General features: G+C 35.0%; 1 long non-coding RNA gene across 2 annotated transcripts; it reads left to right on the forward strand.

Moving 5' to 3' along the window:
* Positions 1–1,763: 1,763 nt before the first annotated feature.
* Positions 1,764–4,920, forward strand: LOC107915163 (uncharacterized). Of its 2 annotated transcripts, none has more exons than XR_005919794.1 (5): positions 1,764–1,951; positions 2,322–2,480; positions 3,216–3,370; positions 4,267–4,372; positions 4,559–4,920. It is a non-coding gene; the product is annotated as an uncharacterized lncRNA (long non-coding RNA). The 2 variants fall into 2 exon arrangements; XR_005919793.1 differs by having other exon boundaries at positions 1,821–1,938.
* Positions 4,921–24,530: the final 19,610 nt, after the last annotated feature.

Genomic DNA, 24,530 nt, shown 5'->3' on the forward strand with positions numbered 1-24,530 from the left:
TACAACTATTGAAAATAGATAATATCTCTGTTTTATATAATCTTTTCCAAAAAAATATGTCTTTGTTCTCACTTCCATTTTGATGGTTGAAATTAAGTAACTTTTGATGTTGATAATAATTAAAAAAAAAATTATATTTTAAGTTATTATGATTAAGTTACTTTGAAGCTTCCATGTAACACTCCAAATCCAGCCTAGAAGTTTAAGCCAAATTTGGATGAGTTATACCAACGTATTGAAAATTGATTTCTTTTTGGAGTTTTAACAGAAATTCATTTTAGTCAATTTGGGTCGTTTTGTAATTTCGTGTTAGAAATTGACATATACTGACAAGATTATCAAAAGAAAAGCAAGGCAAACCCACACTACACCAAAACAGGCTTTTAGCGGCTTTTGGGCAGAAAATACTGGTAAAAATCGGGCATTACCGGCGCTTAAGTGAAATCGCCACTAAAGATCGAGCCTTAGCGGCGTTTTTAAAAAAGCGCCGCTAATGCTCGGGGCTTTATCGGCGTTTTTGAAAAGGCACCACTAATGCTCGGGGCTTTAGCGGCGTTTTTGAGAAAGCGCCGCTAATGCTCGGGGCTTTAGCGGCGTTTTTGAGAAAGTGCCGCTAATACTTCTTTAGCGGCGTTTTTGAAAAAGCGCCGCTAATGCTCTAGTCTTTAGCGGAGTTTTTGAAAAAGCACCGCTAATGCTGGGCTTTAGCGGCGTTTTTAAAAAAGCGTCACTAAAACATTTTATCTTAATTGGTTTATTTATATTAATTAAATAAAATTCAATTTATTTCTAATTGAATATTTAAAATCTTCAGAAAAAATTAATGACACGTAGAAATAATTTGAAATAAAACACACGGAAAAATTAAAATACTATTATTTAAAATAATTTTAAAGTTTTTTGGGTACATGATTACTGATTGTTTTTTAATTTATATATTAAAAAATTTCTTATATAATCGTAAAAGAGATAGTATTAATTTTAAAATATTGAATTAAGTATCACTATAGTTTAGGGTTTTTGGTTTAAGGTATATGATTAATTTAAGATTTAAGGCCGGTTTAGGAGTTACTATTTTAAGGTTTAGGGAGTATGGATTTAGGGATTATGGTTTAAGGGTTGGGATTTAAGGTTTAGGGGTTAGGGGTTAGACATTGTGGGTTAAGATTTAGGGATTTAGGGTTTAGGGATTCAATGGTTGGGTTAGGGTTTTAGGTTTAGATTAATTAGTTTTTTAACTTATATTTTAAGGTTTATGGATGATGGGTTTAGGGATTATGGTTTATGGTTTATGGTTTAAGGTTTAAAGGTTAGTGGTTAGGGGTTAAAGGTTTAGGGTTTATAAAATTTATTTTGGATAGGACCAAATTATAAAAAATAAAAATGAAATACAAAAACTAAAATCATTCCACATCGAACATCCAGCAAAATAGTTATATTTTAGTTAGGAAGAAATATCTCTAATAAAATGGAGATTAGATCGGAAAAGAATAATATAAAATCATGATTTTTTCGTCTCAATCTTTAATAGAAATTTGATATGTGAGACGTTGATTGCTTAATAATTAATTACAACCATTTAATCATTTGTTTTCTTATTAAAATATACAATATTTATTTTGAGAATATTTGATTTTTTTAATAAAAATCTAATTTATAAAAAATAGTAATAATAAATGTTTTATAAAATTACTTAACTAATTATAATTTTTAGCAAACAAAATAAAAAATTTTGAGCAGAGCAAAACGGCAAGATTTTGTTCAAAATAATCATTTTATTTTAAAAAAACTCACTCCTTTATATCCCAAAATTTCCCCGCTGAAACCCTAATGTTTTACCTCTTCTTGGCGGTTTATGAGTATTAAAAATTTAATAGTCGCATTTCGCTTCTTCACACTTTTCAAACTCATTTCTTTTCCTCTCCCTCGAAACCGAAGGTTAGGATAATGGGTAAAATATTTTGTTTTTCTTTTGTTTACTATGCTTTTGAGGTAGAGTATGTTTAGGTCTTAACAGTTCTCTATTTATGTTCATCGAAATTATTTGGGGTTAGCTTAAAATCACTACAAAGTTAAATGTCTCCATCTCTGCAAGTCCCGCAATATATATTTTTGTGAAAAATTTTGAACTTGGGAGAAAGATATCTAATTCTTATAGATTGGTTTATTTTTCTATATGAACCTTTCTTCTTCTTTGACTTCTCTTAATCTGTTTGGGTGTCGTATGCAATGGAATTTCTCTTAATCTACCTCGAATACAACTAAATAAAAATTCATATTTTTTCAACCATTCTTCTGAAAATTTATTGTTTGTTTTGCAGTATCTTTAAAGTGTAATATTTTTTTTCTGGGTTTGATTAAATGGAGAAAAATAAGGATGACGATTATGGAGAGGAAGAAGATTCAGAGTATGTATTACTTGATCTTGAAGCTGTTCGTGCGCAGATTGACATCCCTCCAAATGCACCTTATACTCTTTTGTAAGTTCTAAATTTTTATATGTTATAAATTTGTTAAGGTTTTTTTGCAGTTCTGTGAAATTTAGAATTTATAACTGAATGAGTATTTAGGAAGTTTAGTCTTGAATACATATGACAGATACAAATATTTTAAGAAAACTAAGAATCCGAGAAGAAAGCTTTGCCTTCGGTCTTTGTTGCTCGATGTTCATTTTATATTTGTTAATTCATAAAACGAAAGCTCTTATATTTTTACTGGTCAGCTTATGAGGATTAGGGAATTTTCATGTGTTGATAGAGATCTTAATCTAGTTATATATAATACTAGCTATCCGTGTGATTGCTTTAATTATGAAGAACTTAATCTAGATTATGTATATACTTGCTTTGTACTTGTTGGATTTAATAAATATTAGATTCGGCAATCTGCATTTCAACATTTATGGTGTTATATATTTATATAAAATTTGGCAAGTTTATAATTTGTATTATATAAAATTTCTTATATTTGCGTATTCATTTAGTTTGCAATATGATTGGTCTTAATAAAAATCAACTTATATATGTTTTTGTTCGTATATTCTCATGTAAGAAATGCTGTGAACTTTTAACCTATGAATGAAAATTTCACTTCCATTTAACTCATGTTCAAACACGATTTGCAAGCTAGAGTCCAAGAATATTTGTTTGATTGATATATTTTGTTCCCTCTTATTTGTTCATGTAATCCATTGGTTTTGTTGCTAACTTGTATAGAAGGAATCAGATTCTGTTAAGTCAGAAGTTGAAGCAAACCAAGTTGATGCTCTCAACACTCTTGACCAGTATCATCTGCTTTGGATGAGATTTTGTCAGTTGAAGCTGAAAAAGTAGATGATGGCAGGGATGAGGGTGGTCAGCAACGAAAGGAGGTAAAGTAGTTGAGAAAGCAGTTTCCAACATCTTGTCACATATGGAGCACTCCCTTCCTGTGCAACCTTTATTATTTTTATTACCTTTTGGCAATGATTTGTTACTTAAACCATTCATTTATAGGCTTGGGCTGTTAGTGGAGGTAGTGAGTGGATTACTGATCAGTTTTATGAACTAGTTCCTGACATGGCAATTGAGTTTCCTTTTGAGTTGGATACATTCCAGAAGTAGGTACCTACCTTGAAATTGATTTATCATTTGATTGAAATAGAATTATTATGGTTAGGGTAGAAAATGATGTTTCCATACTTCTGAAAATAATTGATCCTTTAACTTCTAATAAAAATGGATTCTTTTACATGATTCATATTCTACTAAGAATCTGTTCTTTAGTGGATCCTGTCTGGTCAAGTGATCCAAAGTACATCTAAATGTCAATGCCATCCTTTTGGTTTTTTTTATTGCTCAAGCTTGTACACTGCCAAAGTGTAATATCTCTGTTGCACTTTTCTCCCCATTTACGAAGCATTGAGCAGTGCCCTTTTGCAGTTTTACCTGATTGGATTTATTTTTGTTTTTTTCCATTTTTGAGTGCTTGATGCATTCTGTTTATTTGACATTTTGATTTGAATATCTCTTGAGCTGAATAAAAATAGGTTTTCATAAGTGCTTCAAAGAAATCCTTCTTTCTTTGGAGTTTGTTTCTAGTAGCACATGTGGATAATATAATTGCCTTAAGTTCATCCACTTATAAAACCTTTGTATGGGTTGCTTCTATCTCTTTTCCCTCCCAGCTTATGACTTGCAGTCTGTTTTGCCTACAAGAACATCTCTTTATCTTCTATAACAAACTGCTCACATTAATATTTTGATATTTTTTTGGTGATGATTACAGGCTATTTATTATCTGGAAAAGGGAGAATCTGTTTTTATGGTGGCACATACATCTGCTGGAAAGACAGTTGTAGCGGAATATGCATTTGCTTTGGCATCAAAATTACGTTAGTTATTTTGGTTTTTGCTTGTAAATCTATAGACGTTTTGATTTTTTGTTAGCTGGAGATGTGACAAATTGCTCACATTGATTAAGAACCTCAGGCCATATCTTTTTTATTTTCAAGTTTCTGAAGTTCTATGCCGAATTTGGTTTAGTTTCAAGATTTTTTATAAGTTTTCATGTCATGCAGCATTGCACTAGAGCTGTGTATACTGCTCCAGTTAAAACAATCAGCAACCAGAAGTATAGAGATTTCTGTGGGAAGTTTGATGTTGGCCTTCTCATAGGTGATGTTAGTTTGAGACCAGAGGCTTCTTGTCTCATCATGACAACTGAATTATTAAGGTCAATGCTTTATCGAGGTGCAGATATTATTCGCGATATTGAATGGGTGAAGGTGTTGGGGTTGCTTTTTGTAGCATTACTTTACATAGTAGTTTCATTACTTTTTCTGCTGAACGCTCTTGTTAGTTCTTTTCTCTAAATTGTGAACATGATATTTAAGATGTTTCTTTCTATTGTGACTATATGAATGTAGATTATATTTGATGAGGTGCACTATGTGAATGATGTTGAAAGATGAGGTGCACATTTGTTTTCTTATTGTAAGAATATTTTTAACATTGTAACTTTTAACATTATTGTAAGATTATTTTGAATTATACTTTAGTTATCAATTTATATCATATATCTTTCGTTGAATTTGAAGTATCATTTAGATTTGCTATTTTTGGTTGGATTTCATGCTACAAGTGTTGTATATGGATGAAAATTGAATGTTAGAAATTTGCCAAAGTTAGTGGCGTTTTTCATAAATGCCGTTAAAGAAATGTACTTTTAGCGGTGTTTGTGATAAAAGCGTCGTTAAAGAATGGTACTTTTAGTGGCGTTTAGGAGAAAAATGTCGCCAAAAGTCATGATTTATAGCTACATTTGTGGGGAAAGCATCACTAAAAGTCATGATATATAGCGGCGCTTGTTTCTAAAAACGTCGCAAAAGTTAGCGGCATTGTCAATAGCAACATTTTTTGCGGCTCTTCTAAAAGCGCTGCAAATAGTTTTAGCGGTGCTTTTTTAGCGTCGCAAAGATTAAAAAATATATTATCACATTTTGCAAAAAATATTTGTTTTGCAAAGATTAATTATTTTTAGGAAAATGAGAAAATTTTGAATGGTTAATTTTATCACATTTTATTTCCTGACCTTATCACTTATATGAAATTCTCTTTTCAACTAATAATAAAATTAAAAAAAATACATTTGTTAACTTAAGCTCTTCATCTCAGTTGAGAGCTTGAGACCTTATAATATATAATACTAGAATTTGTATATCCGTGTGATGCACAGACTAATAGTGTTTGTCAATATAATTATTTTTAAAAAAAAGTAATATAAATTTATTCTTTAACATAAAAAATTGATAATACATATTAGTAGTATATAAAATATATATTTTATTATGAAGTTTGGAAATATTATATTAAAATGATTTTAATAAATAGAGATATGAATTGTTTAAAAAATTGAAAAAAATTGATTTTGAAATATTATATTAAAAAGATTATAATAAATAGATATGTAAATGTTTTATTATAAAATTTTCTACTAACAAACAAATTAATTTATGAAATACAACTATACTTAACAATAACAAAAAATACTATTATAAAAAATAATAACAATAAGATTAATTTTAAAAAATGTTTAAAGTAAATTATCCATTATAATTTAAAAAGAGAAGAAGTAAAAGAATAATTTATCTAAAATTAAAATAATACTTGAAATGAGGAGTGTCACGTGTCAAAGTATTATAATGTGAGCACATTTATTTATTTATTTATTTAGAGCATACATATATATGATATTTGTTTTTTACTTTATTGTATAATAATATTAAATCAATAATTTATTTAAGTGAAAAAACAACTAAAGAAGTAAGTGATATCGTTATGTTAGATCGGATCATGGATTGTAACTTTGGAAATATTATTAAAAAGATTTAGTACAATATTAAGAATGTTTTTTTTTCTATTTAAGGTAAATTACTTAGTTGGTCATTCAATTTTTAAGATACTTTCATTTTGGTCATCCAAAATGAAATAATTGTAATTTTGTCACTCTACTACTTTTAGGGTGCTTTCATTTTAGTCACTCAACCATTAAATCTCTAACCACAGTTAACTGTGCATGTCACTTCTTATTCACACTTTCATGGTCACTCAACTTCTAGATCACTTACATTTTGGTCACCTAAAAAAATGTATTTTTTAAAGTATTGATTGAGGTAAAAGAATTAATGATTAAAGTGAAAAATTGGTAGAAACTATTTTTTTTCAATATTAAATTTTAAATTTCAAAACATAAAAATTAATTAAATAAATTATTGAAAATTAATTAAATAAATTAATTCAATATTATAGTAATAAATTTGTTGACTCTATCGAGGGATAAAAATATTTCAATAACTTATTTAATTGATTTTCATGTTTTGAACTTTAAAATTTCAATATTGAAAAAAAAATTAGAATTTTCAACAATAGGGTAAACAAGTACAATTTGACAATTTTTAAAGCTTTATTTTAGTTTCTACCACTTTTTCACTTTAATTCTTAATACTTTTTTACCTCAAACAATACTTAAGAGAATTAGCGTTAACTACAATTAGATATTTAATAGTTAGGTGACTAAAATGAATGCATATCCTAAAAGTTTAGTGACGAAATAGTAAGAATTTTATTTTGAGTGACCAAAATAAAAACGCCTTAAAGTTAGATGATCAACTAAGTAGTTTACCCTTTTATTTAATATTTATATATTTTATAATTAAATTAAAATAAATTTCGTTAAAATAGTTAAATTGAAGTATATTTTATAAGGAAAGCACGACTGCTGTTTTCTTTAATAGACACAATCACCTATTCATTAAGGTGCTTTTAATTTGGTCTTTCGGGACTCACCAGTAAATCCAAATAGAATGATTATGTGGTGTGTTTTTTTTAATAGCATAATAATAAATTTGTATTCAACTTTTACATATTTTATTAATTTGATCTAAATTTTAAAAATCAAGTTTTATGGACATTTGTAGAGTTTTTTAGGCCTACCCCGTCAAGGATAGGTTTTGGATCCTTTTCCTGACTCACAGGTGAGACCTCACTTAACTCATCTCTATCTATCACTACTCACCTAGAAGGTTATTATGCCTCCCAAATAGTCAATACCTCATATTAAAAGAGGTCACCCTCGCCTATAAATATTTCTTTCTAACGTTAAGGAGGTGTCTTCTTCTCATTCTACCTTCACACTTCAACTAAATGCATCCTAACCTCCTTACAGCTTTTTGCACATCACCATATGTGAACCATTACCCTAGCTCCCCTCAACAATAATTATAAATAATTCAAAAAAAATTAAAAATTCAAAAGTTATTAAAAATAATATAATCCCATAAAAATTATAAAAATAAAAAATTATAAAGATTTCAAAAAATTAAAAAATATTTTAAAAAAAAATTATATAAGATATTTAAAAGACGACAATTTAAAAAAGTTAAATTAATTTTTTTTAAGTTTTGATCAAAATAGACCATCAGACGTTGGCTATCGTTGATCAATGTTGAAGATGAATAAAATTCTAAATATATATATATATATATATTAAGTAATAAAGTAATAAGATGGGATTATTTCCACGAAAACTAACTTCTAAGCCAAGTATGAACTATTCACTTTTAACTAACCCAAATCAATAAAAATAAATTCTAACTATTATTAAAATAAAATTGAGAAAATAATAGAAGGTGAACTAAGTTAATGACAATGAAAACTTTGAAATTTACTCATTCATACTAACAAGAATTCCAACTTCACCTAATTTAATTATTCAATTATCACTCATTTAATTTTTCAATATATGTAATTAGTAATTCATGATTCAATGATATTAATTAAGCTCTTTCAGTATCTAGATAAGTTATCCTATTTTCTCCACTAGTTATATTCTTATGTTAGACATAATGAGTTAATTCATTAAGCAGAAACCTATTGGATTGATTAAGGTTTTACGTATATATGTATCATAGCCACAAATTAACTTAGTCGTCTATACTACTGGAATTAATTCAATTAATACTACTTTAAGTTTCTCTTCTATGACAAGTTAATACTATCCAATTAATGCAACTTGTTAGTCAAGCAAGCAGATAAAACAAATTAACATATGATTGAATAAATAATTAAACATGGATAAAATTAATTGAAGAGAAAAAAATCGATATCATCATTCCAAAAAAAAATAAAGTTTAATTCATGATGAATTGAAAAAAATCACACAGGTTTTCAAAGCAATTTTCCATCAATAAAAAAGTGAAGGAAATAACATAGAGAGAAAATAGATGAAAAGTTTGCGGTAGTAAAAATGTAATTTCATCATTTTAATAGCTTATATCTTTAAAACTTTTATCATTTTTTGAGGTGCCAAAGTGTACTTTTATCATTATTAATTTAAAATTGAAAAGAGTAGTACTTTATTTTTTTAAAAAATAAGTTGCATATTTAAAATATAATTCTGGATTCATTGTGCACTTGAAATAAAAAAAATTCCTAAAATTCAAGAGAAATTCTAAAATAAAAAATAAAATTTTATTTAAAAAAAAGAGTTTGTTTTTAAATATATATTTTATTTTTCAAATTATAAAAAATCTAAATTACTAAAAACTTTTAAATGAATTTAGACAAATGGTTGTCCAAGTTTAAATGATTCTAGACAATAATATGTCCAGATTCATTATGCATGTAAAATAGAAATAAAAAACATAAATTTCTTATTTTTTTAAAAATTTTAAAATAATTTTTTTAACGTGTCAACATTCTATTGGTTGTCAACCCAAAATCAAATAGTGTTGGTTAAGCATCAAAATATCAACTTGATTTATGATTTCCGAGTTTAGATACTAGGTATGTCCAAAACAAAATTTAAATAGTAAATAAATACAAATTATCAAGTTCATATAATTCTAAATATATTTATCCAAAAAAGTTAACAAAAGCTTTAATTTTCTTTTTAAATAAACAAAAGCATTATTATTACTTATTTTGAAAGGCCAAAGCAATTTTATTTTATTTTTTATTACCCTTTTTGAAATTGAACTCATATATTCAAACATCAACAAAACAAAAAACCATCACTGAGAAAGGACTTAACTAACCCCTAGCCAATAGGCTAAACCCCGTACACCCATTACCTAAAGCCCTTCATCAGAGGTTACACCATAAGCTACTCGTGCCAATTGGTGCTCCTTGAATCCAAGAGAGCGAAAGGTGCTGAAAATCAGTTTCCAATTGCCGACTGTAAGCACTAAATTTTTGTCCGACTAGAATTTGTGTTAATTTTCAAAATTTCAAAAAAAAAATTTTAAAAATAAAATTTGCATTTTGACCCCTAAACTTTTCATTAAATTTCATTTTAACCCTAAATTTTCTAAAAATTACATTTAACCCCAGAAGTTTTGCTGCATTTGTGATTTGGTCCTTCAGACAGGTTACGTGATTTGGGGCACCCACTTCCCAGATTTTCAGGCCACAAACATGGGTGGCTGCTCCTTCTTCACCCACCACCTGCAAAAAGGAAGCAAATATCAACTATAAAATGGGTTTAAAACCCCAAAATCAAACCCCCATGAATCTCCAAAAAAAAAAGTTTCAAAGAGAAAAAAAGCTTCAAAAATAAGAAAAAAGGGGAGAGAAAAGAAAGGAAAGAGAAAGGTCCGGTGGAGTCGACGGTGGCAGCTCGAACGGCGGCGTGAAAGAAGCGACGGTGTGGGGGGCTCGGTTTTGAAGAAGAAGAAGAAGAAAGAAGAAGAAGAAGAAGAAAGAAAGAGAGAAGAAGAAAGAAAAAAAAAAGAAAAAAAAATTTTAACAGACGGGTCAAACCGACCCGAACCGGGTATAACCCGACCCGATCCGGCAACCCAACCCGACCCAGCAAGCCCATTAGCCAAGCCCAAAGTAGCCCAACAAAAAAAAAGAAAAAACAAAGCAAAAAAAGAAGGGAAAGAAGCAGCAAAAAAAAAAAAAAGAGGGCAGGCCAACAATAGGCCCAATTCCAGCAGCCCAACAAGCAGCCAACAGGCCACCAGCCAGCAGGCCCGCGCAGGCCAGCCCAACAAGGCAGCCCAGCAGAAAAAAAAAGGAAGAAAAAGAAGAAAAAAGAAAAAAAGAAAAAAGGAAAAAAAAAAGAAAAAAGGAAGAAAAAGGGGGTTCAATTTTAGCAACCCGTTCGGCGAAGCTCGTGTTTTAGATTTTTCGGTAATTTTATTTATTTCTCTTTTAATTTAATGCTAGTATTTTTATGTTATTTCATTTTAATATTATTAGCATTTTATGCATTTTATATATTTTTATATTTTTGTATTTATATTTACAGTTTAATTAAATTTTAATTTTACTTTATTTTAAATAATTTTAATAAATAAGGCAACGAATCGGTTTAGCATCGAGTCACCGAATTCATCGCTATGTTGGGTGGATATCGATAGCTCGCGTTAAAATCGATACGCCCTTTTTAAAATAAAAAATATTAAAAAAAAGTCTCATATTTACAAAAAAAAAATTTATTTTTCAAAATTTTTCGTGCCTTCAAAAATTTTTCTCGTGTTTCAAAAAAAAAATATATTCGTGTTTTTAAAAATAAGACAATGAATCGATTTGACACTAATTCGTTGATTTCATTGCTATGTTGAGTGAATATCACCAATTCGTGTTAAATACGATACGTGTTTAATAAAAAATCAAAAATTTTGTGTAAAAAAATCCAGTGTTTTCAAAAAAAAAAATCCATTTTCCAAAATTTTTAGTGTCTTCTAAAAATTTTTGTGTTTCAAAAATTTTCGTTTTCAAAAATTTCCGTGTTTCAAAAATTTTCGTGTTTTCAAAATTTTTCGTATTTCAAAAATCCTCTTGTTTTCAAAAATTTCGGTGTTTTGAAAATTTTCGTGTTTTCAAAAAAAAAATATCGTGTTTCATAAATTTTGGTTTTAAAAAAAATATTATGTCTTAAAATTCTCGTGTTTTCAAAACAAGAAATTCTCGTGTTTCAATCGGATCACGATTAAATATTAAATTGAACTCGTATTTTTGAAAATTAAGACAACATGCGTTTAACGAGATACCAATTTTGGGCGTCGCGAGGGTGCTAATACCTTCCTCGCGCGTAACCGACTCCCGGACCCTAATTTTCTCTGGATTTTGACGTGGACCTAAAATTGTCTCTTTTTTAGAAAAGTTTAAAAAAAAATTCTTCTAAAAAAGGATTTTATTTGGTGTCCGATCACACCTAAAAAAGATCGGTGGCGACTCCTCTTTTGTAAATAAAATTTGAAACTTTAATTTTTCAATAATCATTTCAACTAGCGCCTATTGCCAAATTTTTAGGTCGCTACAGCTGGCGACTCCACTGGGGACCCTTTTTGAGAGTCGAGTCGAATTAAACTCGCGTTGTCAAAATTTTCAAAGTTTCTTGTTCAAATTAAGATTTAGTCGTGATCCTTAAATTTTTTGTTTTCAAAAAAAAATCATGCATTTGCATCGTGTTGTATATATTCTAACTTGTTTTATCAGGTTGTTTTTCAGCTTTAAATTTTTGCGGTTTTATTTTTGGTTTACAAGTTTCTCCCCACACACCGTGCACTTGCATTTTTTGCATAACATGAGCTCTATACCCGGGCTCCGTCCCTGTTAAGAGAAAGTAAACGCTACGCCTTCGTGAGTTAACTCGTTCCTCCACACAGGCTAGTGAATACTTTCGGGTTACATATGACTTATGCTTTCGTGAGTTAACTTGTTCCTCCGCATAGGCATAAGTAAATGTAATCCCTCGAATTGATCTCGTAAGCCTATGATGGGCCATGACCGAGGCTCTGTACTAATCTTAGTAGATGACAGTGCAGACGATTCGAGTACCCACCTAGAACCAAAACCGCATATAGTGAACCATACGAGCTATCCAATTAGAGCCATGCCGAACCTCTGTCCGCTTATAGTCATCAAAATAAGTACACGGGGAAAATGCCTTTTGCCTTTCATTTACACTGTTTATGCAAAATAATTGGATTGGGTAGTTTAATTTGTTTTTCAAATTATATTTGTTGTGTTTACTAAGTTTGTTTGTTTTTACTTTTATTTTCATCATGCATCATAGGCATCATATTAGGAAGGTGTTGATTAAAAGTTGGTTGCCAAAAAAACGGGTTTCTGATGGAGGAGTCAATTACACAAATAACCGAGAAGAATGCCGTGGTTCGGGACTGGTATCTAAAAATTCAGAGAAAAAAGAGGGATAGTCTAGTGGAAGGGTGTGTCGCTAATTTGCCCGAACATATAACTGTAAATGTTCGCCAAAATAACTTTGAGGATTTGGTTCGAATTTGGAATCAGTGAGATTCAGACACTAGAGACATTTTCACTGAGAGGTATGGAGATATAGCTCACCTGATCACCATCCGTGTAGACGAACAGTTGATTCAAGCCATGGTTTGGTTCTGGGACCCAGCTTATCAGTGTTTCACCTTCAATCAAGAAGACATGACTCCAACCATAGAAGAGTATGCTGCTTTACTCCGCATCGACAATGTACAATTCGGCAAAATATATGTGAAGGAGCCTAAGCCGATGACCTTCAAGAAAAAGTTAGTGAGACTGACAGACATGACTGATGCATGGGCCGAAAAATAGATAAAGAAGAAGAATGAAAACATTTGCATTCCATGGTCCTCCCTACGAGATTTGGCTCTGAACCATCCCAACATGCTGAAAAGGGTAAATCTATTCGCTTTGGCCATTTACGGTTTGGTCATTTTCCCAAAAGTTCTCGGACATCTCGAAGTTGCAGTAGTTGATTTCTTCGAAAGGTTAAAACAAGGAATCAACCCTGTCCCGACCATCCTAGCCGAGACCTTCAGGTCCCTGAGTAGTTGTCGAAGAAAAGGGGAGGGACGATTTATCGGATGCGCGCAGTTGCTCAATGTTTGGATTTTGAGTCACTTCTGGAAGGTAGAGCGCGCTCCGTTCCATATGTTTTCTAAAACATTCTCCCCGCTAGAAGCTTACCTCAATAAAGAATGGCCGAAGGAAGTCACCAAGCAACATTGGGTATCAGTTTTTCAGAATCTTCGCGCCAAGAATATAACATGGAGAGTACCCTGGATCCGTCCTTCAGTTCTGCTATACAAATGTGGAAGCCAAGATTGGGTACCTTTACTCGGGTTATGGGGAGGAGTTGGATATGCTCCGCTATTAGTCCAAAGGCAATTTTCTTCGCGACAATTTCTCCCCGCAACTGGAGGATTAGCACAGTTCGAGTTCGCTTTCGCGGGTGAAGGATATATGAAGAGAGTCCGAGACACTGCAAAGTATTGGAAGGAAATTCATTTCATGGAATTAGCTTTGTATGTTGATACCCTTACCCAAGATTACGACATATGGAGGAAACAACGGGTAAATAGTCAGCAAATCTCATCAACAAACTACACCATCCAGAATCCTTTCTCGGAGGAAACGCCGTCTGAGCTAGAAATGGCAAGACAAGAATTCGAACGAGAAAAGGCCAAGATGTCTCGGGACCTTAGTGCCCTTCAAGAAGAAAACTATCAACTGAAGATTGAAGTTCAGGTTGAAAGGTCTAGGACTGAAAAAGTACAAAGAGAAGCCGAGATTGTGAGAAATGACTTAAGGGACCTTCATTTGGAAAACAAGAAATTAAGAAACACTATAAAGAATAGCGGGTTGGGCAAGTCGACAGCAGAATGGAAGGAAGAAATTAGCAATATCAAGGGAGGAATGGAGTTTTGGAAGGGAAAAGCAAAGAAAAAGGAGGAAAAGGCTGCGCGCTGTGATAGAGTTAAGAAGGAAGAACGCCAAGTATCAAAAAGTGACTGCAAAATTGGCGAATAGTCAGTCTGAACATCAAGAATTAAAAAGGAAAACACGAGATCTAGAAAATATGCTGCAATCTCGTCAACAACAATTAGATAACCTCTTGAAGGCTCTAGAAGAAAAGAGTGAGCAGTACGATAGGGACATTCACGCGTATGAAGGAACTCTCAAAGAAAAAAGAAATGTAACTTGACTTCTTGATCAATAAAATTCGTAAAGCGGCTATGCAAGTTGTTCAATTATCAGATGAAGCCGAAGTTCTCAGTTGCCAATTCCCTCCGAGCCAAAGATCGAGTATATCAGAGTTTTTAGAGCAAGTGAAGAAACAAGGCAATGTGGCTAGGAAATTTGTGTAACTGTTGGAAAAATGAGAACTTTGTGTAATAGACTATGTTGATAAATGAAATGCCTAAATATGGGGCTATCTTGAAATCAACACCAATTTCTTGCATTTCATTCATAACTGACATTCATTTGACATTCATGCATTCATTCATGCATCAATTCATTCATTGCATATCCCATACTCGTTCGCTGAGGTTAAAACATACAATTCGCAGTTGCAAGACTTCAAGACTGGAACCACGTCATCCGTATAAAACGCGCCGACAAGCTAGAGTAATGGAGAATGAATTCAATGAGAGAATTGAAAGGATGGAAAGGGCTCAAAAGGAATTACAAGAGCAATTGGCCAAATCGCAACAAGAGACGAGAGACCTAATGGTGAGATCTCGAGAGGAATCGCTCGAGCAAAGAGATCAGATGGCTAAAATGATGGAGATGATGACAACTTTGGTCAAAGGAAAGGGACCCATGCAGAACTCCGATGTTATGGAACCTCGGTCAAGAATTCACCATGATCAGGATCCATTCTATCCCCCGGGATTCACTCCACCGCCCGCATATACAATACAAAGAGGGTATACTCAAGAGGAACCCACTGGCTTGGAATATCGACCTATGCCACCTGCTCCACCCACTAATTTGGGGCAAGGAATGTTAGCATCGAACCCAGGGGCTAGTCCTGCTAATCCACTAGTTCCAGATCTGGATGACCCAACAGAGGTAGCCAAGTTGAAATTGGATAACCATGACGCAAAATATAGGAGTCTAGAGGAAAGACTCAAAGCAATAGAAGGCACTGAAGTCTTCTCCGCACTAGGTGCCAGGGAACTCAGTTTGGTACCTGATCTAATTTTGCCTCCGAAGTTCAAAGTGCCTGACTTTGAGAAGTATGATGGGACAAGGTGCCCAAAAGCACATCTCATTATGTTCTGTCGAAAGATGACCGGTTATGTGAACGAGGATAAACTACTCATACATTGCTTTTAAGATAGTCTAACAGGGTCAGCTCTTCGGTGGTACAATCAACTCAGTAGAGAAAAGATTCGATCTTGGAAGGACTTGGCGTCAGCATTTTGCGAGCAGTACAAGCATGTATCGGATATGGTGCCAGACCGTATGACCTTGCAAATGATGGAGAAAAAGCCATCAGAGACCTTTAGACAGTATGCGCAGAGATGGAGAGACGTCTCAGCTCAAGTGGAACCCCCACTAACAAAAACGGAGATAACCGTTCTCTTTATCAATACTTTAAAGGCACCGTTTTATGACAAATTAGTGGGAAGTGCCACGAAAGATTTCGCGGATATTGTAATATCCGGTGAACTCATAGAGAATGCCATCAAGAGCGGTAGAATGGAAGGATCAGAAGGCTCAAGAAAAGCAGCACCCTTAAGGAAGAAAGAGCCAGAAGCCCTCATGGTGGGAACTGGGAGTCGTTACATTTCCAATTCGTATCCTAATCAACCCCGACCTCGAGATTATCCACCCTCGAATTTCCATTATCCCCCTCAAACCCCTTACTACCAAGCACCACATCCGTCCTGCCCCGTATATGCCACGAACAACCAAAGACCCGTCACTACTTTCCCACAAAACACGGTACCCGCCCAAAGCCAACCCAGAAACGAACCAAGACCATCAAGGCCTAATCCCGAGAGATCGCAATTTACCCCCATCCCTGTGTCGTATGGGGAATTGTACCCAAAACTTTTAGAAAAACAGCTAATTTCTCCCCATTACATGGCACCCCTTAAACCTCCATACCCAAAGTGGTACGATCCAAACGCTAGTTGTGCATACCACGCAGGGAACCAAGGGCACTCTACTGAGAACTGTCTCGCTTTCAAAAGGAGAGTTCAAGGACTCATTGACGCGGGTATCCTACGATTCGATAGTGCTAGTAACGCCACGGGGAACCCGTTCCCTAACCATACCGAAGAGAATGTGAGCACAGTGGGGAAAGAGGATGAATGGAAGGTCAGAAGATGTGTGGCAGAAATAAGGACGCCTCTGCAGAAAATCTGGGAGGTATTAGTTAAGAAAGGATTGCTCTGTCACTCTGATAGAGTTTTTAGAGAAGAAGGTCAAAGTTTTGCAATTTTCATGGGATTGTTGGGCACGACATTCAGTCGTGCGAGGACTTTAAAAGGTTACTTCAAGACCGGATGAATAATAAGGAGATCAAGGTCCTTAACAAGAGTGAAGATGCCAATGAAAGAGAAGTATGCGTCTCTGATAGCCAATCATCAGGGCCCCCTTATAGTGCTGATCGACCGTTGGTAATTTATTACGACGCGATGAGAGAGCCATTGAAACCACAGATGGTAATTGAAGTACCATCTCCTTTCCCGTATAAGGACAACAAAACAGTACCGTGGAGATATGATGTTAATATCGTTACACCGGAAGTTGAAAAGTCCAAAGCCATAATTGAAGATGTTGGGGAGGTTGGTCATTTTACTCGAAGTGGACGATGCTATTCTAAAGAAGTTGAACCGGTAAAGAAAAGTAGCGACTTAAAGCAAAAAGGGAAAGCAGTGATGCACGAGGTCGAAGTCGAGCAAGAAATTCCACCCGTGCAAGAAACTAAAAAGCCTGTGAATGAGGAAGAAGCTCAAGAATTCTTGAAATTTATTAAGCACAGCGAATATAGTGTGGTGGAACAACTGAGTAAGCAGCCAGCACGAATCTCAGTTCTATCTCTACTGTTAAATTCAGAGCCACACCGGAACGCTTTATTGAAGGTGTTAAATCAAGCTTACGTGGCCAACAACATATCTGTCGAAAAGCTTGATAGGTGGGTAAACAATCTGAATGCGGACAACTTCATCTCTTTTAGTGATGATGAGATACCGCTAAATGGTAGAGGTTCGGTGAAAGCGCTGCATATCACGACCCGCTGCAAGGGCTACATAATACCGAACGTACTCATAGATAATGGGTCAGCATTAAATGTTATGCCATTGGCTACACTTTCCAGAATACCGATAGATTTGTCCTACTTAGAGCCCTGTCATTCCACGGTAAGGGCATTCGACGGGACGAGGCGTGAAGTTATGGGAAAGATCGAAATCCCTTTGGAAGTGGGCCCCTACATCTATGAGGTCGAATTCCAAGTCATGGACATTACACCCTCTTATAACTGCCTTTTGGGAAGACCTTGGATTCATTCTGCTGGAGCAGTCCCATCATCCCTCCATCAAAAAGTGAAATTCATCATGGATGGCTGTTTGGTCATAGTCGAGGGTGAAGAAGACATCATCGCATCTATCTCTGCTGATGCGCCATACCTGGAAGTAAGCAAGGATGCAGTGGAATGTTCCTTTCGATCCCTTGAATTCATCAATGCCACTTTCGTCGCTGAGGGAAATAGAATTTCGATGCCAAAACTGTCGAGAAATACCAGAATGGGTGTCAAGTTGACCGTTAGGAAGGGGAGCTCGAGCAAGAAGAGGTTTAGGTAGATATCTGCAAGGAATAGTCAGGGCTTTAAAGCCAGTGCACCACAAGGCCCGATACGGTTTGGGGTTCCAGCCTGACATGCGCCAAAGAAGAAGACAGTGAAAGAAGGATCAAGAGAGAAGAATTGCAAGAACTTTGGGCCGAGAACCAAAATGGGAACCAATAGAGTACCCTCCTTTGTCAAAAACATTTACATCTGCGGGAATGATGTACCCTGGACAAGAGGATCCACGAAACATGCTGGGATTAATTGAAAAGGATTTTCAGAATGTTAGTATAAATGTCATTGACAAAGAAGCTGGTGCAAGTAAAGGTGTCTCGAAGATACGCCCTTGCCCTCCTGGTTTCATGTTGAACAATTGGATTGCTGAGGAGCTTCTTGTAGTTTATAAGCCTTCAGAGTAATGCTAAACATCAACCTTCTATTGTGTCTTTAGATATAATAGAGTTCTTTTGTAAGAGTTTGCATTCGCTCTTTATCATTTAAATGAATATCAATGAAGATGCATTTTGTCACGATTTTTCGCATTATCACTAATTTCATAATCATTTTTCTCATTTCATAGCCTATCCTTACATTTGCCTCATTGCCATGACATAACATTTTGTTTGTTGTTTCCAATACTTGGATGCCCCCGATAGCTTCCTTTTCCATTCAACTTTCAGGTGCTCAGATATTGACGACATGAATAAGCCCGTTACGAATCTTGAAATTGATTTTGAGAAGGCTGTTTGCTTAGGAGAATTTGAAGCCGAAGAAAATGCTGAAGATTATGTCTCGTCTCCTGAATTGTTAAGAATGGTGGAACAAGAGGATAAACAGGTTCTGCCTCATGAAGAATCTGTAGAAACAATAAATTTGGGCACTGAAGAGAGGAAACAGGAAGTGAAGATTGGGACTTCTATTTCAGAAAGTACCAGGCGTAGTTTGATCACTTTACTCCGCGAATACAAAGATGTTTTCGCGTGGTCATACCAGGACATGCCAGGGCTAGATGAAGATTTAGTGGTCCATAAGCTCCCATTAAAGCCAAAATGCAAGCCCATCCAGCAAAAATTAAGACGGATGAGGCCCGAAATGCTGTTGAAAATAAAAGAGGAAGTCAGGAAGCAATTTGACGTTGGCTTCCTACAAGCCTCCAAATATCCAGAATGGGTGGCTAACATAGTCACGGTACCAAAGAAAGATGGAAAAGTACGAATGTGCGTGGATTACCGTGACCTAAATCGAGCAAGCCCAAAAGATAATTTTCCCTTGCCACATATTGACACGTTGGTGGACAACACAGCAAAACATTCATTGTTTTCTTTCATGGATGGATTCTCGGGGTATAATCAGATCAAGATGGCTTCTGAGGATATGGAGAAAACTACCTTCATAACAATGTGGGGAACGTTCTGCTACAAGGTGATGCCATTCGGGTTAAAGAATGCTAGGGCAACATATCAGAGGGCTATGGTGATGTTATTCCATGACATGATGTATAAAGAAATAGAGGTCTACGTCGATGATATGATTGCTAAATCTCGAGGAGAAGAAGAGCATGTAATGAACCCCAAGAAGTTGTTCGAAAGGCTGAGAAAGTTTCAGCTAAAGCTTAATCCAGCCAAATGTACATTCGGGGCTACCTCGGGAAAGTTGCTAGGCTTCATTGTCAGTGAAAGAGGTATCGAAGTTGATCCAGATAAAATAAAAGCCATCCAAGAATTACCACATCCGCGCACGCAAAAGGAAGTTAGAGGATTTTTAGGGATATTAAATTACATCGCCCGATTTATCGCTCAACTTACCAACCAATGCGACCCAATCTTTCGGCTTCTTCGAAAACATAACCCGGGAGAATGGAACGAGGAATGCCAAGTGACCTTTGATAAGATAAAACAATATTTGTCCAGTCCTCCAGTACTAGTACCGCCAACTCCGGGAAAACCATTAATTTTGTATCTGACAGTGTTCGAAAGTTCAATGGGTTGCGTACTGGGACAACATGACGAGTCAGGAAAGAAAGAAAAGGCGATCTACTACCTCAACAAAAAGCTCACTAAATATGAGGCAAAATATTCGTCCGTTGAGAAATATTGTTGCGCTCTGGTTTGGGTAGCTCGGAGACTCAGACAATATATGTTGTATCACACGACATGGCTAATTTCAAAGCTGGACCCAATAAAATACATGATGGAATCGCCGGCACTATCAGGAAGAATGGCACGATGACAGCTCCTCCTTTCGGAATATGACATTGCCTATGTAAGTCAGAAGTCAATAAAAGGGAGCGCAATAGCTGACTTCTTAGCAACTCGAACGACAGAGGAATATGAGCCTTTAAGATTCGATTTCCCAGACGAAGACTTAATGTGCATCACAGAAATAGAATCCGAGTCATCAAAAGAGAAGTCATGGAAGATGTGCTTTGATGGTGCGTCAAATGCTTTAGGGCATAGAATTGGAGCAATCCTGGTATCACCAGACGGGAATCATTATCCGTTCACTGCAAGACTGAACTTCTTCTGTACCAATAATATCGCAGAATATGAGGCCTGTATCATGGGGCTTCGTGCAGCTATCGAACGAAACATCGAGATCTTGGAGGTGTACGGGGACTCAGCCCTAGTGATTTACCAAATCCGTGGAGAATGGGAAGTGAGGGACTCAAAATTGATTAAGTACAGCGATTTAGTGGCTGGATTGATCAAGGAATTCAAGAAATAACTTTTCATTACTTCCCACGAGAAGAGAACCAACTGGCTGATGCCCTAGCCACTTTGGCTTTAATGTTCAAAGCAAGTAGAGAAGCAGAAATAATGCCCCTCAAAATGAGCATATACGAGGTCCCTGCACACTGTTGTAGCATTGAGAAAGAAGTAGACGGACGGCCTTGGTTCCATGATATCTTAGAATATATCAAGAATCAAAGGTATCCCGAACAAGCGAATGAGAATGATAAAAGAACAATTAGAAGAATGGCAGCGGGATTTATTCTTGATGGGATATCCTATATAAAGAGGAAAGGATCAGATGCTTTTGAGATGTGTGGATGATGTTGAAACCAGAAAAATACTTGAAGAGGTCCATGAGGGAATTTGCGGAACGCATGCCAATGGTTTCAATATGGCTAGAAAGATCATGAGACTCGGTTATTATTGGCTGTCAATGGAAAGTGACTGCATCAATTTTGCCAGAAAATGCCACAAATGTCAAATCTACGGCGATAAAATTCATGTAGCCCCTTCACCCCTTCATGTCATGACTTCTCCGTGGCCTTTTTCTATGTGGGGCATGGATGTCATAGGGCCAATTTCTCCAAAAGCTTCAAATGGACATCGATTCATTTTTGTGGTTATCGATTACTTCACAAAATAGATTGAAGCCGCTTCGTTTGCCAATGTGACGAAGACTGCAGTGTGCAAGTTTTTGAAAAAGGAAATCATTTGCCGATATGGTTTGCCTGAAAGAATCATCTCAGATAATGCCACGAATCTGAACAATAAGATGATGAAAGAAGTGTGCGAGCAGTTCCAAATAAAGCATCATAATTCCTCGCCCTATCGCCCAAAGATGAACGGGGCTGTTGAAGCAGCTAACAAGAACATTAAGAGGATCATTGGGAAAATGACTGAGACATATAAAGATTGGCATGAGAAACTTCCATTTACTTTGTTTGCATATCGCACATCTGTGCGAACATCTACGGGAGCAACTCCTTTCTCTCTAGTCTATGGAATGGAAGCTGTGCTACCTATCGAGGTTGAGATCCCCTCTCTGTGAGTATTGATGGAATCAAAGTTAGAAGAAGCAGAATGGGTTCGAGCTCGATATGATCAGTTGAACCTCATTGAAGAAAAACGTCTAAGGGCAATTTGTCATGGGCAAATGTACCAAAAGAGAATGATCGCAGCCCATGACAGGAAGGTACGACCAAGAGAGTTCCATGAAGGAGAACTCGTTCTGAGAAAGATTCTCCCAATACAAAAAGACCTGCGAGGAAAATGGGCACCAAATTGGGATGGACTATAGTTGTAAAAAAGGCATTCTCAGGAGGAGCTTTAATCCTTACCGAGATGGATGGGAAGGAGTTACCGAATCCGGTGAATTCGGATGTGGTGAAGAAATATTATGCTTAAGATGAAAACCCGAAAAGGGCATCTAAAAAAAAGGGCGAAAACCCGAAAAGGGCGTCTTGATTAGTACAAAAAGATTAGGATGAAAACCCGAGAGGGCGTCCTAATGAAACAAACCTGGCGGTCGAATGATAGGTCAAGTAGTGAGACTACAGTATTTGAAGCACTTCTGAAAGCTCAAAATTTTCTACGCAAGAAGCCATGCTCGAAAAGATTATTGATTGAGGAACGTGGAAGAGTTCATGTGTTGAATATCTAGAGCATTTACATCCGTTGAATACGACCTTTTCTTTCTTTTTGACATTTTTACTCTCATTGGTTAACTTTCTTTGTTTGCCACACTTGAAATAAAGGAATATAAGATATCCTTTGTGTCCCTACCTGACCATTTTCATGCATCTCATTATGTGTTTATTTAATGATAAATAGTGAAATGACATACTCTAAACAAAAGAAATGTCAAGCATTACCGGATAAGAATTTGATAAGTGCAAGATCTTCAAAGCAAGAACAAAGTTTAACCAAGGGCAAAAAGGTGATATCTGAGAAACGTCGATTACTCGTAAAGCTCGAAGACAGTATGAGGCCTGAAGAGAAGGTCGAGAATCAAAGCAATGAACGCAGATCCTCAACAATCATGGCGAAAATGACATACGACCAATATGCTTAAGGAGCACTGCATAATCATGTAGGCATAAAGGCATTTAAGACAAACATGTGCATATCATGATGACATCATGCATTGCATATACAGGTAATCCAGTAAAGCAAGAAATCTTGAATGAGAATCACACTGAATCAAAGGAAAAGATACCCGAGTTCTACCAAAGAACTGGTTTTGGTATTTTGATGTTTAATATTCATGCTTTCCAAGGAAAATCAACTCATATTGCGAGAAATGAGTTGAGCCTCAAGACACGTTGAGGTATTTTTAAATTTTTTAAAAAAATCAACTCATATTGCGAGAAGTGAGTTGAGCCTCGGGCACACCGAGGTATTTTTAGTTTATGTTTTAAATTGACTCATATTGCGAAAGGTGAGTTAAGCCTTTTAATTTTTGTTTTCAAAATCAACTCATATTGCGAGAAATGAGTTGAGCCTCAGGGCACGCGATATTTTTAGTTTATGTTTTATGATCATATTCGAGAGTATTAGCTTTAATTTTGTTTTTCAAAATCAACTCATATTGCAAGAGTGAGTTGAGCCTCGGCTCACATGCTGAGTATTTCAATTTATGTTTTTTTCATCTATGCTTTTCAAATCACTTATATTGCGAGAGTGAGTTGAGCCTCAAGGCACGTGAGGTAATTTTCATTTCTGCTTCTCAAATTCAACTCATATTGCGAGAAATGAGTTGAGCCTCAGACACGTTGAGGTAATTTCAATTTTGTTTTCAAATTCAACTCATATTGCGAGAATGAGTTGAGCCTCAAGACACGTTGAGGTATTTCAATTTTTGTTTTCAAAGCTCAACTCATATTGCGAGAAATGAGTTGAGCCTCAAGACACGTTGAGTATTTTCAATTTCTGCTTTCAAATTCAACTCATATTGCGAGAATGATGAGCCTCAAACACGTGAGTTTTTTTCTGTTTTCAAAATCAACTCATATTGCGAGAGGTGAGTTGAGACTTTTAATTTCTATTTTTCAAAAATCAACTCATATTGCGAGAGGTGAGTTGAGCCTTTAATTTCTGTTTTCAAAAATCAACTCATATTGCGAGAGGTGAGTTAGCCTTTATTCTATTTTTCAAAACCACTCATATTGCGAAGGTGAGTTGAGCCTTTTTCTATTTTTCAAAAATCAACTCATATTGCGAGAGTGAGTTGAGCCTTTTAATTTCTGATTTTCAAAAATCAACTCATATTGCGAGAGTGAGTTGAGCCTTTTAATTTCTGTTTTTCAAAAATCAACTCATATTGAGAGGTGAGTTGAGCCTTTTAATTTCTGTTTTTCAAAATCAACTCATATTGCGAGAGGTGAGTTGAGCCTTTTAATTTCTATTTTTCAAAAACCACTCATATTGCGAGAGGTGAGTTGAGCCTTTTCTATTTTTCAAAAAATCAACTCATATTGCGAGAGGTGAGTTGAGCCTTTTGTAAATTCTGTTTTCAAAAATCAACTTATATTGCGAGAAGTGAGTTGAGCCTTGGCTCACGTGCTGAGCTATTTTCAATTTCTATTTTTAATGTCTAGTTTTAAAGAGTCAATTCATATTGCGAGAAATGAGTTGAGCTCAGGATCACATGCCGAGTAAAGAATAAGATTGGGCAATTGAACAAATTTAGTGCTTTTAATCTTTGCACTA

This window comes from Gossypium hirsutum, chromosome D10 (genome assembly GCF_007990345.1).
Source record: "Gossypium hirsutum isolate 1008001.06 chromosome D10, Gossypium_hirsutum_v2.1, whole genome shotgun sequence".
In the NCBI taxonomy this organism is placed as follows: Eukaryota; Viridiplantae; Streptophyta; class Magnoliopsida; order Malvales; family Malvaceae; genus Gossypium; species Gossypium hirsutum.